Source organism: Canis lupus, chromosome 21 (assembly GCF_003254725.2).
Source record: "Canis lupus dingo isolate Sandy chromosome 21, ASM325472v2, whole genome shotgun sequence".
In the NCBI taxonomy this organism is placed as follows: Eukaryota; Metazoa; Chordata; class Mammalia; order Carnivora; family Canidae; genus Canis; species Canis lupus.
The window spans coordinates 33,328,870-33,343,750 of record NC_064263.1 but is presented as its reverse complement, the minus strand read 5'-3'; the positions used below and the strand labels follow the sequence as shown (position 1 = coordinate 33,343,750).

At 43.8% G+C, this 14,881-nt stretch overlaps 1 long non-coding RNA gene and 1 other non-coding gene across 8 annotated transcripts in view; one reads left to right on the top strand and one right to left on the bottom strand.

The window, feature by feature from the left end:
• The window catches only part of LOC112667610 (uncharacterized), a 35,117-nt gene that overhangs the window by 9,961 nt on the left and 10,275 nt on the right, over positions 1-14,881 (top strand). For 6 of the 7 annotated variants that reach the window (XR_007404513.1, XR_007404511.1, XR_007404508.1 and 3 more), the window contains 2 exons: positions 6,929-11,041; positions 11,498-11,571. This is a non-coding gene — a long non-coding RNA (uncharacterized LOC112667610). Of the gene's footprint in view, positions 1-6,928; positions 11,042-11,477; positions 11,572-14,881 lie in introns of all 7 variants that reach the window. The other variant, XR_007404512.1, reaches the window with a different exon arrangement.
• On the bottom strand, positions 86-253 carry LOC112668007 (U1 spliceosomal RNA). The gene has a single exon (XR_003141388.1). It is a non-coding gene; the product is annotated as a U1 spliceosomal RNA (small nuclear RNA).

Here is a 14,881-nt window from a genome sequence, read left to right as displayed (position 1 = left end):
CCCTGGGACTCCAGGATCACCCACCAGGCTGAAGGCGGTGCTAAACTGCTGAGCCACCTGGGCTCCCCTCTTTTTTTCTTTAAATCAGGGGAGACCGTGAATGCAGTCCCCCACTATCACAAATTCTGCAGTCCAGTTTCCCACATTTGGGGAAATCACAGGGGTCTGCACAAACAGAGTGTAATAGATAACCCTCTATTACCCTGGGAATACCACCTTCATGATTATGGTATTTCCCCTGTCAGGTAAGTATATCCTTACCTTTTCTGATATATTGGAGCTTTCCTCTCAGGTCACTGATGTCTGAGCGCTCCTTTCCTTTCCTCACTTCCCCTCATCCCTATCCCCCTCTTCTACTCTTGAAAAAGGAGCCTGTGCTTCTGTTTTCTTAGCCTACTTACTCCATCTGGACTAGCCTTCCTTCCCCTCTTATACAGGCAACTCTGTGCTCTGGCCGCAATGTGTGGTGAGGTGCTGATAAGGAAGAGGGCTTCCAGGACCCCCCTGATTTATTACAGGCTCACTTCTAAGTGCAGAATAAAAAGGCTTCATCCATGGTTACCAGCTTCAGAAAACTAACTGAGCCAGGAGCTTGGTTTGGGGGATGGGGTTGCTCACACACATTCCTGCCAGCATTGACCAAACCACCTGCATTGCCATCAAGATTTTTGAAGTGGTTAAGCCTTAAGCATTTGATGTCCACCCCACTCCCATCTACTACTACCAAACTCCGCTGACTTCCTGGGCCCTGAGTATCCGTATGTTTGTCAACTAATTGTTAGAAACAACACAAGAAAAAAAAAAGAAAAGGAAAGAAAGAAAGAAAGAAAGAAAGAAAGAAAGAAAGAAAGAAAGAACACAAGAGCACAGAAAAATGGCCAGTATACAATAAATATTCAAATGGTCTTTATACAGTTTCTAACAATTTTTTTTCAGTTGGTTATTTTGGATTTCTAGATAGACAATCATATAATTGATAATAATTCTCTTCTAGTATTTATGACTTACTTTGTTTTATTGTCTGATTGTATTAACTAGCACTTCCAGAACAACATTAAATAATAGGAGAAGTGTTCAATAGCCAGTTAGCTCAGTTGGTTAGAGCATGGTGCTAATAATAGGAGAGGTGGCGAGGAACCCTGTCTTGCTCTTGACTTTATTTTTTTTTTCTCTTTTAAATATTTTATTTGTTTATTCATGAGAGACACACAGAGAGAGGCAGATACATAGGCAGAGGGAGAAGCAGGCTCCCTTGGGGAGCCTGATGCGGAACTCGATCCCAGAACCCCGGGATCATGACCTGAGCCAAAGGCAGACGCTCAACCACTGAGCTACCCAGACATCCCTTGCTCTTGACTTTAATGGGACTATTAAGAATAATACTGTTGGGGGTGCTTGGCTAACTCAGTTGGTAGAGCATGCAACCCTTAATCACAGAGCTGTGAGTTCAAGTCCCATGGTAGGCATAGAGCTTACTTAAAGTAAATACCAAAAAAAGTAATACTGGTTGATTAATGTATACACCTGTGTGGGTACATATGCACAGGGTTTCTACCTGTATTATGTTTAAAAAGTATTATTTTCCTTTTATCAGGATATTTGTGAGGAGTGAATATTAAATGATACCAAATTTTTAGCATTTCTCTTAATCTGCTTTTTCCTCTTTTGATTTATCTAAATGGTGAATTGGATTAATGTATTTCCTTATACCAATCTATGCTTCCTGAAATAAATATGTTTACAAAATTATGTTCATAATATATTTCATTTAGGCATTTTGCCTCTGTATTTATAAATACAACTGGTCCCTAGTTTTTCTGTTATACAATCTTTCTAAGATTTTGGCTTCATGAAATACTGGGCTGTCTACTTCTTTCTCTATGTTTTGGAACAGCTTTAATAGAATGATTGATTTCTTGAAAGTTTTGAAAGAAGTTGCTTGCAAACATATTCAGATTTTTTTTTTTTTTGCGGTGTATGGCTTTTGACAGATCATGATTATTTATGTTTTGATTTTCTCCTATCTTTGAGTCCCTATTGGTAGATAATTTATATTTCCTGAGTATTACCCATTTCATTCAGATTTTAAATTTCATTAGCATAGGACTGGGCAAATGCTGACTGAATCCTCTCCCTTGTATTTTTCATTGTTTCTTCCGTACCCATCTGTAAACCTTTTCTCATTCCTAATTTATACATTTATGCTTTGTCTTTCATTTTTATTATGTTAGCTGGTGGCTTATCAGTTTTGTTTTTTTGCTTCTTCCCAACCCAAAGAACTAGATTTTCAATTTATTCATCAGTTATATTGTTTTTCTGGTTTTGAAATCATTCACTCATGTCTTTGCTAACTCCTTTCACTTTCTTTGTATTTTGCTTTGTGCTGTGGCTTTTTTTCCCCCTTCTAATTTCCTGTGTTGTCTGCTCTCTTACTGAACTTTTCTTTTTTCTTATTCAGCAATAAAAGTGTTTAAGGCCATACATTTTCTTGTGAATACAACTTTGGCTGCATTCCATAAATAGTGTTTCATTGAGTTATATTTAAAATAGTCTCAGGGGATCCCTGGGTGGTTCAGCAGTTAAGTGCCTGCCTTCAGCCCAGGGCGTGATCCTGGAGTTCCGGAATCGAGTCTCATGCCTGCTTCTCTCTGTGCCTGTGTCTCTGCCTCTCTCTCTCTCTCTCTCTCTCTCCCCTCCCCCTCCCCTTGTCTCTCATGAATAAATAAAATCTTTAAAAAATAAATAAATAAAATAGTCTGTAACTCAGTTTTTTAAGTTTTGTATTGAAGTATAATACACATACAGAAAGGCAAACATACCAAAATATGTACAGTTAATTCAACACCCAGATTAAGAAACATAATATTACCAATACCCAGGACTGCTCCATAATTTATAGGGCCTGGTGAGAAATGGAAATGTAATGTTCAAATTTATTAAGAACTGTAAGATGTGTGACAGCAGAACATTAAACCCATTGTGGGACCTTTCTAAGTGTACACCATCATGAAGCTGGCCTGCCAGCTTGCCTTTGGGCTCTCTTCCTGTCCTTAACCTACCTCCCCACCAAGGGTGCCCACTGTCCTGACTTCAAAGAGCAAGAATAGTTTTGCCCGTACTCTTGTGTCTAGCTCCTATTACTCAGCATTATATTTGTGAGGATCATCCATACTTTTACATATAATTGAAGTTCATACATTTTCATTGCCATATGGTTAAAACTAGTCTGTAATTCAGTTTTGGTTTGTCACTGATTTAAGACTTTTTTAAGAGAACTTGAAAACTTTTCCTAGTTTGAGTACATTAGGCTAAGGACCAACTGCTCAGTTTTAGGCTCTTTCCTCTGAATGAGTAGGTCCTTACTCATAGAACACACTGTATGAGTAAGAGGGAGTGGGCACCTGGGTGGCTCAGTTGGTTGAGCATCTGACTCTTGATTTCGTGATCAAGAGTTGTGAGATCAAGCCCCACATTAGGCTCAGCTTGGAGTCTACTGGACATTCTCTCCCTCTCCCTATGTCCCTGTCCCCACATGCATGTACTCTCTCCCTCTCTCTCTAAAAATAAATACACTAATTAAAAAATATATAGTATGAGTAAGAAACAGTAAGTTTTATACCTTCCTCATGTTCTTCTGATACACAATGGAAGAAAGAAGAAGTTAGCCAAAGTTAAAGGCAACCGCTTTTTAACCTCTCTAGGAGGTTTTTTTGGTGTTTTTTTTTTTTTTTCTTAATTTCTCCATAGTAGTAGTGCATACAGTTTGTAGACAAAGGGGCTGAGGTTGTGTTGTCAGCCTGTGAGTTGCCAAGGAAACTGGAAAGAAACTGGGTCTTTCTCTGTCAGGTCAGGGAAAGCACAGCCCTTCTATCATGGATCCGAACAGAGCAAAGTCCTCTGTATGTCCATTGACTCAGGTTGTCCTAGAAAAGTGATCAGTGAGGTTATGGGGGCAACTGGCTCCAGTCTTGACCTGACATTGAGACTGGCTGAGACTAGATAAGTAGCCCACTGGTCCTTAAAAGATGTATCATTAGGGACATCTGGGTGGCACAGTTGAGCATCTGACTCTTAGTTTCAGCTCAGGTCATGATCTCAAGGTTGTGAGGTGGCGCCCTGAGTTGGGCTGTGTGCTGAGTGGGGAGTCTGCTAGAGCCCCTCCCCGCCCCCGAGTGCTCTCTCTGAAATAAGTAAATAAATCTTAAAAAAAAAAAAAAAAAAAGGTGTATTGCTAAAAGCCAGTCACACTTTTACATTTCAAACCTAATGTTGAAGCCTAAATTCAAACTGTTTTACTATAATCAATTTGCACCAGACAACCTTATTCTTACTGAAGGCCTATAGCTCAAATTTGGTGACCAAACATAGACAAATCTTTTCAATAAAGTGCTACAGGTAGCACTATCATTGAGATTTTTTTTCTAAAATAATTTTATTTATTTTTAGATAATAAAAAGGTCAAAATACATAATTCAAAAGGCACAAAAAGGGGGCAGCCCGGGTGGCTCAGCGGTTTAGCGCCGCCTTCAGCCTTCAGCCCAGGGCGTGATCCTGGAGACCCGGGATCGAGACCCACATGGGGCTCCCCGCGTGGAGCCTGCTTCTCCCTCTGCCTGTGTCTCTGCCTCTCTCTCTCTCTGTGCCTCTCATGAATAAATAAATAAAATTAAAAAAAAACAAAAAAACAAAACAAAACAAAAAAAACAAAAGGCACAAAAAGGTATTTTATGGTCAAAGGTGAGCCTATGTTTCACCCCAAGTTTCTACCCTGTTCTTCAGAGCCAACCATCATTATTGTTTTCTTGTACATCCTTTCAGAAATGGTCTATGCAAATATATGTAATCTTTTAAATATTTGTATAAGTGCTTGTAGTATGTTATTCATACTGTTCTGTACCTTGCTTTTTCACTTACTGTTTCTTGAATGTTGCTTCATGTTAATGCATATAGGACTAGTCCACTCATTCTTTTTATTTTTTTAAAAGTTTATTATTATTATTTTTAGTAACCTCTACACCCCACATGGGGCTCGAACTCATGACTCTGAGATCAAGAGTCACATGTTCCACCAACTGAGCCAGCCGGGTGCTCCCTTTTCATTCTTTTTTTTTTTTTTAATATTTTATTTATTTATCTATTCATAGAGACCCAGAGAGAGAGAGAGAGAGAGAGAAGCAGAGACACATGCAGAGGGAGAAGCAGGCTCCATGCAGGGAGCCGGATGTGGGACTCGACCCTGGGTCTCCAGGATCACACCCTGGACTGCAGGCAGCGCTAAACCGCTGCGCCACCGGGGCTGCCCCTTTTCATTCTTTTTAATGGCTGCATAGTATTCCATCATCTAGATGAACCATAATTTTTTTGAAAAGTTTTTTTTTTTTTTAAGATCTATTTATTTACTTATGATAGACACACAGAGAGAGAGAGAGAGAGAGGCAGAGCCGGGAGCCCAACGTGGGACTCGATCCCGGGACTCCAGGATCGTACCCTGGGTCAAAGGCAGGCGTCAAACCGCTGTGCCACCCAGGGATCCCATTGAGAAGGCTTTTTTAAACAGCTTTATTGAAGTAAATTTACATACCATAACATTCACCTATTGAAAGTATAAAATTCAATGATTTTTTAGTGAATTATTACAGAGTTATGTAACCCTCAGGACAATCCAGTTTTAGAACATTTCTGTTATTCCCAGAAAGTTTTTTTTTTTTTAATTTTTATGATAGTCATACAGAGAGAGGCAGAGACATAGGCAGAGTGAGAAGTAGACTCCATGCACTGGGAGCCCGACGTGGGATTCGATCCCGGGTCTATCAGGATCGCGCCCTGGGCCAAAGGCAGGCGCTAAACCACTGCGCCACACAGGGATCCCCCCAGAAAGTTTCCTTATGCCTATAATTTATCTTTTAGTCATTTAATTAAACTGTGTTTTTCCTTTCCAGTAATTCTTTTTAACATTTACTGAGGTCATGATCTTTTGTTTTACAACACTGAGGAGGATTTGGAATGGTGAAGATGTGTTAGGAGAGCATTTCAAACCTTATATAGTATTACTCCTCTCTTTAAAAGAGTAGCTTAAAAAAAATAAAAAGAGTAGCTATTCTCCTTTTCTTTCAAGTCTACTGTGAATTTATTTATTTATTTAAATTTTTTTATTTATGATAGTCACACACAGAGAGAGAGAGACAGGCAGAGGGAGAAGCAGGCTCCATGCACCGGGATCCTGGGTCTCCAGGATCGCGCCCTGAGCCAAAGGCAGGTGCTAAACCGCTGTGCCACCCAGGGATCCCCGGCTACTATGAATTTAGAGAGTGAGACATAGGAGATCCTGAAAATTTTGCCAGTGAGCTGCTTGCTTTCCCTCTTTCTTTCTCTCTTCACCAAAATGAGTAGTTTCTAAATTAATTGACTTTTAAAAATATATTTTATTTATTTATTCGCAAGAGACACCGAGAGAGGCAGAGACATAGGCAAAGAGAGAAGCAGGCTCCATGCAGGGAGCCCGATGTGGGACTCAATCCGGGGACCCTAGGATCACGCCCTGAGCTAAAGGCAGATGCTCAACCACTGAGCCACCCAGGCACCCCTTAATTTGCTTTTAAGTCACCTCTACACCTAACATGGGGCTCGAATTCATAACCTTGAGATCAAGAGTTGTAAGCTCTTCCAACTGAGCCAGCCAGGTGCCCCAAAATGACTAGTCACAAGAACAATAGATGAGTCGGAGACAACAGGCACTCCCTCCAGAAGGTGGCTGGTCATGAATACCAGTAGCTAAGTTAGTGCTGCAGACCGCCCTGAGAGGAGTGCACGTTACAAGGGAGGTGGCCTCCCCATATTTACTAACACACGATCTTGGACAGGTACCCTTCATTTAGCTGCTTGCCAGCTGGGCTGATCAGAGAGTGTGTGTGTCTTGTTCTACTCATAGGCCATGGTGAGCATACATACCTGTAATGGACAGCAGGAGGATACATCCCTGTAAGAGAAGAGACGGTGAAAAAAAAAAAAGAGAAGAGACGGTAGCACCGTCATCACGTGGTCCAGGGTATGGAAATATCAGACAGTCCATGGCTGTGGTTTTGCCTCTTTCCTCCATTCTGCTCAGTACCCTCTTGCCTTGGATGTAAGGCTACTTGTAAGGCTCACACTCTACAATGGGAACTATCACACTGAAATATGCAGTGCAAATAAAACTTTTATTTTCTAATCCGGCTCTTCCAAAATTAGAGCATTTTTGTTTTTCTCTGTCCATTTTTTCCTCCTTGGTTTTAAAATTAGAGTTATGTACCTTTCTGTTCCTATTAATATACAGCCTCATTTATATTTTTATTTTCAAAATCAATAATTCTCCAGTCAGAAACTAAGTAGGTGGATCCCATTCTCTTAATCTCTAACAGGGGAAGAGAGCACAGCAGATATGCAACATGATCAAAATAGAGCCCTAGTGGAGGACTGAGGAAGGCTTTGTGCTTTTCCCACTGTGCTGGCTCCTACCAGGGAATCAGCACTTCTGGACTGTCAAGGGGAAAAGTGCATCTGCAGGAGGAAGTCAGCAGCTGGCCGTCCTCAGAGTCCCCCTGAGAGGGTGCCCTCCCTCCTGCCAGAAAGGACTCTTGTGACTCAACTTGCAAGTAGAGGAAGACCACCAAGCCAGAGCATCTGTGTGCTTCAGAAATCCAAACTCAGGGGCCAGAAAGAATAGGAGTCTTAGGAAATCTTTGTAGAAGGTGCAAATGCCAATGGGCCACTTGATACAGTTGCTCTTGTGAGAGCTGCCAGTGTGGGTGGAGGCCTTTCCATGCTTTTTCATGAACTAATCCCTGAGTAGAAGGTCCTTGTTGCTGTTTCCTCACGGCCTGGACACCTGTGGTTTGACTTCTCTCTTAACTCCCTTGGTCCTGAAGGAGCTCCAACTCCAATGCCAATGAATGGATGGAGGCACAGAGAACCAGCCCAGGGATGGGGTTTCACCTTCAGTGGGCACTTCCCTTAGAAGCTTTCCTGATCCCTTGGGTAGATGGGCTAGACCAGCAGCTCTGAGCTATCAAAGCGAAAATACCGTATGTATTAGTATCTTGTTGCTTTGTTGCTGTTGTAACAAATAACCACAAACTTCTGATTTAAAATGACACATAAAAAAAAAGACACAAATTAATTCTATTACATTTCTGGAGGTCAGAAGTAAAAAAATTAGTTTCCTGGGTTAAAGTCAAGGTCCAGGGGAATCCCTGGGTGGCTCAGCGGTTTGGCGCCTGCCTTTGGCCCAGGGCGCAATCCTGGAGTCCCAGGATCGAGTCCCACTGTCGGGCTCCTGGCATGGGGCCTGTTTCTCCCTCCTCCTGTGTCTCTGCCTCTCATAAATAAATAAATCTTTAAAAAAATAAAATAAATAAAGTCAAGGTCCATTAATACTGGTTTCTTTTGGAAGGATAGAAAAATCCATTTCCTTTCCCTTCTGAGCTCCTAGTAGCCAGCTGTATTCCTTGGCTTATGGCCCCTTTATCCATCTTTGAGGCTTGTCACTCCAGTCTCTGCTTCTGTCACCGCAGGACCTTCTCCTTTGACTATCACTTTCTACGTCCCTCTTATAAGGACCACATCAGGTTCATCCAGATAATCCAGGATTGCCTCTCCATCTAAATATTCTTTTTTTTTAATTTTTTTATTTTTTTATTTATTCATGATAGTCACACAGAGAGAGAGAGAGAGAGAGAGAGAGAGAGGCAGAGACATAGGCAGAGGGAGAAGCAGGCTCCATGCACTGGGAGCCCGACGTGGGATTCGATCCCGGGTCTCCAGGATCGTGCCCTGGGCCAAAGGCAGGCGCCAAACCGCTGCGCCACCCAGGGACCCTCCATCTAAATATTCTTAATTTAATCACATCTGCAAATTCCCTTTAGTCATAAAAAATAACACAGATTCTGAGAATAAAGACATGGATATATTTGGGGGCTGTTATTTAGCCTACTGATACCTGTGACCAGTCCACCCCAGAACCTTTTGCTCAGAAGCATCCCACTCAATGCTGAGGCTTGGAGGACCTGATAGAGCAAGACTCTCCCATGACTTATTTAAGTGGTCCTCCAGTAAGATGTTTTCAAACTTCTCCTATTATGAACAATGTTGCTTTGAGTATTCTTGACATCACTTCTCCAAGTGTGAGTGTATCCTTAGGATACATTATTAGGAGTAGAGTTGTTGGTCAAAGGATATGGGCACTTTATTTTATTTTAAATATTTTATGTATATATTCATGAGAGACACACAGAGAGAGGCAGAGACATAGGCAGAGGGAGAAGCAGGCTTCTTGAGGGGAGCTCGATGTGGGACTCAATCCTGGGACTCCAGGACCATGCCCTGAACAGAAGGCAGACGTTCAACCGCTGAGCCACTCAGGCATCCCAAGGATATGGGCACTTAAAATGTATTTCCCTATATCCTGGCTGACAACAGATCAACTTTTTAATATATATATTTACCAATTTGATAGGTGAAAAGTGGGGTCTCAGTTTAGCTTTTTCTTTTTAACTTTTGAAATAATTTGGGCATAGTTTTACATTGGGTTTCATTCAATAGCAGGAAGGGTCCCTTGGAGTTCTGCTAGGATAACCATAGCCACAGTTTAGCAATTCAGGGGACCAGGAGAAGTGACTAAAGCAGAGTCAATCCTCAGGAACAAGGTCAGAGCCCACTTACTAGACTCAGACCTAAGTGCAGGGCAGCAAAGGACATTTATCCTCATAGTTGCTGCCTAAGAACATGGACTAGGAGCTACCGGCATCCTGTTGCCTCCAGTCATGGTAGACTCTGGGGCGTTGGGCTGCGGCCTGTCTTTGGTGAGCAAGTGACTCCCTGTGGAGATGGGCGGACAGCCCTATCGGCCTTCCCCTGAGACTGTAATGTGATGCTAAATGCCAAATACTGCCAGCAACCTGCCCATCCATTAGGACAGGGCTTAGTACTGCTGCATGTTGCTAGGAATAAGTGACTAGGGCTTGGGACTCCTCAGACCTGGCAGATATTTGCCCTGTCAGTGCATGTGTGAGTGAGATATTCAGTCCTCGGCACGTCCAAATCACAAAAATTGCCACTGGCATCTCAGGACTAAGTCTGAGATGCCCTCAGAAATATCTCTTTGGGGCAGCCCGGTGGCGCAGAGGTTTAGCGCCGCCTGCAGCCCAGAGCGTGATCCTGGAGACCCTGGATCGTGTCCCACGTCAGGCTCTCTGTATGATGCCTGCTTCTCCCTCTGCCTGTGTCTCTGCCTCTCTCCCTCTCTGTCTCTATGAATAAATAAATAAAATATTATTTTAAAAAAGAAATATCTCTTTGGTCAATATGATTATAAAGCCAAAAGTGGCTGACAGATTGGGCAGGGAGACAAAACTAGTCTTCCAGGTCTGATGTGGGCATGTCCTCCTTGGTATCATCCCAGCAACCAGAAAAGGCAAGGTCCTTCTCTTCCCATCACTCAACCAGCATGAAGTAACTTCCTTTCAGGTAGAGAAAAGACTACCTCCTCTCACCCTCCTCTGGCCCAGGCACGGCTGTTTGATTTGTTCTAGAAGGAGGTGGTGCAGCAAAATGCATATGGTTGTGGATTGATTCCTGAACCTACATAGCACCTCCTGCTGGTGACTGATCCCAAGGCTTACTGTAGTGCCTTCCATTCATTAACTAGTTCCTTTTTTTTTCATTTTTTATTTTATTTAAATCAATTAATTAACATGTAACGTATTATTGGTTTCAGAGGCAGAGGTCAGTGATGCATCAGTCTTAAATTACACCCAGTGCTCATTACATCACATGCCCTCCTTAATGTCTACCTCCCCCAACCACCCACTAGTTCTTTTCTTTTTGACTTTGAAGTTTCAGAAACTTCTCTATAGTTAAGGTCACTTTTGCAGAAAAAATGGTCCAGTTTTCTACTGTTCCTAATTTTCTGTTGAAAAGAACATCAAGCAATTTCAGGATATTAGGAATTCCCCAAGACTGTGGAGAAGCTGCTTGCCTGATGGATTTTATCTGGGTAAAAGATCTGGTGAGTGTTAAGAGCTGCTCCCAGGGTCCTCTTCGGCTCAAAAGCCCTGTCATTGGCTTGGAGAAAAACGTTCCCATTTTAAAAGATAAGACAACCCCCTTGAGGCAGATTTTACCTCTTTGCTTTTTCCATAGAAATTGCAGAATTTGTCTGGAGGCCACTGGGACTGAGTCTGTAACCCAGATTAGAACTGTTTTCCACAACCTTTTCTTGGGAGCGGGGCAGATTAGTGAGGGTGGCCAGCCTTGTGGAGAGCTCTTGGATGTCTCCAGTGGGCCCAGGAAACCCTGTGGAGTTGAGACAAACCAGGGAGACGTTTGGGATTGACGTTAGAGCAGGAATCCCATTTTCCTTCACCTGAATGCAGAAAAGTAAAAAGAAAAAGCTTTTGCTGGATAGTTTTCATTTTAACTGTTTATGTAATTTTTGCTCTCAGTGTGACCTTCTGCCCTTCAGTTTTAGACGTGCTTGGGAAGCAAAATGAAACCCCTGCATCAGGACTGGAGGATTCTCTGTACCTCTCAAGTTAGGTGAGTTTAGAGCTGGACAGAGCAGCTCGAGGTGACCCGTTGCTCTGCAAGGCCTCCAGGAGTTATGGGGAAGCTGAAGTTACCAATTATATTAAGGGAGCCCATACTCTACAGGGAGAGGCAGATGATATATTTCCAAGACACAAGTGATACCTCTTGTAGGACACTGAATCTTTTCACTGAAGGGCTGACGGAAGAGCTTTCTTCAGCCGGGCAGGCTACATGATATTTGGGACTCAGTGCAAAAAGAAAATGTGAGCCTTTTGGTCAAAAAGCAGGAAAAAGTTTTGTTAACGGTACATATAAAGCCAGACACAAAAGGACAAATAGTGATTTCACTTATATGACGTCCATCCTGAGAGGAGTCAAATTTATAGAAAGTGAAAGTAGAAGAGTGGTTGCCAGGGGCTGGGAGGATGGGGGATGGGAACCAGCGTATCATGGATAGAGTTTCAGTTTGAGGAGTTGGAAAGTTCTGGAGGTGGATGGTTGGGAATGTTTGCACATTGCTGTGAGTGTGCTTAATGACACTGAACTATACACTAAAAAATTATTAAAGTGGTAAATTTTATGTTATATATATTTTACACTCCCCCATACACACACAGGAATACATGAGTTTTTCCTTCTTTTGAAGCCTCTCTCTTGACTTGTCGTGGTGTTTTTTTATTTGCTATCTAATATCATTCTAAGAAAAATCTCAAATTTTTAGCATGAATTTTACCCTTCATTTTTATATTATTCAATGCTTGTTTTATTTTATTTTAAATATTTTATTTATTTATTCCTTAGAGACACAGAGAGGCAGAGACATAGGCAGAGGGAGAAGCAGGCTCCCTGCAAGGAGCCTGATGTGGGACTCGATCCCAGAATCCCAGGATCATGACCTGAGCCAAAGGCAGAGGCTTAACCACTGAGCCACCCAGGTGCCCCAACAATGCTAGTTTTAAATATCATAGTATTTAACTCGTGTTTGAAATCACTGGAGGGCCCCTGCGTGGCTGAATGGGTTAAGCATCTGCCTTCAGCTCAGGTCATGATCTCAGGGTCCTGGGATTGAGCCCCGATATGGGGCTCTCTGCTCAGTGGAGAGTTGGCTTCTTCCTCTGTCCCTCACCCCCCTCATGCTCTCTTTCTCTCAACTAAATAAAATCTTTAAAAAAATGAAATCACTGGAATCATGCAATTCGAATTCCATGACTCATCCCAGAGGGTCCTTGGAGCTGGCTAGAAGAACAAACAGAAGCCGGGCTCAGGAAAGGGGGAAGGAGAAAGCCAGGATCGCCCAGGCACAGAGCCTGTAGACAGCGTCCACCCGGACACAGGACTTCACAGGTTCCTGAGGCGGGTACGTCTTGGTCTCACAGCTGCCAGGCCCCCCTTCCCACGGGCCTGCCCTCCAGCCCACAACAAACAGGCTACTTCCAGGTATCTTCACAGTTCAAAACTGGGAAGCGCTCAGTACAGGGGTGAGCAAGAGGCTCGCCCCTCTCAAGACTTGGCTAATGTTAGCTGTTCACCTGGAGCCCTGGAATGCCGCCATGTGGGGGGGGGGAGGCTGGCCCCCTCTGTGCAGACTCCACAGGGTGCCTGTGCCCCACACCCTCCTGCCAAAAGCAGAGGGCATGGCAGCAGTAGCAGGATGAGGGAGAGAACAGGAAGTTAGGTAGGGGGGTGACAGAGAATCCCCTCCAGGGAGGCTGGCATGGGGTGGGGGGGTGGCACTGGGTCCCACTGCTCCAGGAGACCTCACTTAGAGAACACAAACTCAAAGATAAAACTATTAAGAATTCCAAGACTGTAACCACAAGGCATTAAATCCCAAGTGCAGGGTCTTGTTCGACTGCACTGGTCACACGTCTGTGACTCAGCCGTGTTCCTCAGGTGAAAAAGAAGAGGGATTTGGCTGGAGTATTCTTTGGAAGATCTCATCCTTGAGGAAACCTAAGCATAGAGTACTTCCAGCAGAGGGGGCTGAGCCAGCCTTTCTCCACTTCCCTATGCTCCCTTCCCCAGCTTGGCAACAGACTTCAGCTCTGTCCCTGTCCTTTCTGTCCCCTCACTCTCTGCTCACTATTGGGATCTGCCAACTGTTGACTGGTTTACAGTCTCATCCAAGCTAGGAAATACTGGACTGTGAAGTCCTGGAATCCAGTCCATTTCATGGCTGAGTGCATGGTTTCCCGTTACTTATGAAGTCCCAGGGTTGCTGTGCGTGAAAAGGCAGCACGAGCCCCTCCAAAGCTGCTTTGCCCCTGCAGGCTTGGGGGTGTCGGGAGGGAGGAGACGGAGCCATCTGGCCCTCGGGGCAGCTGCCACCTTTGGAGGATTGAGGAAGCCAAGTCCTTCTCTTACTCTATTTCCTAAATTCTTATGACTACAGACTGTAGGCAATATCCTTTTTCTTTGTAGTGGCCTCAAGCTGTGTCTGGGAGAGTGGGGGTTTTTCTTGGACTAGGTTTTGCCTTGAGCACAGTCTGGATCACATTGCAGAGTTGTGCTCCAACCGGCTCTATTTGTCAGGCGTACTCTTGTTACAGCAAATGTCTTTGGGGAATCTTCAACTTTGGAGGGTTCCTTTCTGCATCTTACACTGAGGAAAAACTGCACCAGCTTTACTATCAACCCTTTGCTCATCAGCTGGAGTCTTCCCTTGGGGGAATGTGCCACCTCCTTAGGCCTCCGAGGTCCATTCCCAGGAAGGCAGGCAGGGGACAAACCAGAGCATTCCTCTGCCCTTTTCCCTGGTGCCAGTAGGAAAGCATTTTCTTTTGAGCTGAAAGAGAATCAGGCGAGCAGAGTCCAGCTCAGCCCTGTCCAGTCTAGCTGGCAAAGGACCTGGAGAGAGGGAGAAAGCCTGGAAGCTGAGCAAAGGCAGCTGTAAGGGGTGCAGGGAGCCTGATAGCTTGGGTTTGGTTCTGGGAAGCACAGCAGGCCTGGGTGAGCCCAGCAGAGGAGCTCCCTGTCAGTGGCCGGACCAGGACTGGAAGGCCAGAGCACCACCCTGTGATTTTGCAGGTCCTCATCTTTATCTCCCAGCCCCTTTGTGAGCCTTAGCAGGCCTCAGCTGGGAGTTCTGTGTGTGCTGAAACGTCTCCATCAAGAGTGAAGACTGGACCTGTGTGTATGACTAAGGCCTTTTCTAATGTTGAATATCTATGAGAGGCTTTGAAGGGAAAGCAACTCGTCCCCTGCCCAACCCTGAAGGGTTTCCCATTTCAGATGACTAAGTCATGACCCTTTTTAGCCAAGACTTCAAAGAACCTCATCAAAGATAACATCTATATTAAATAAAACAGTGCAACATTTC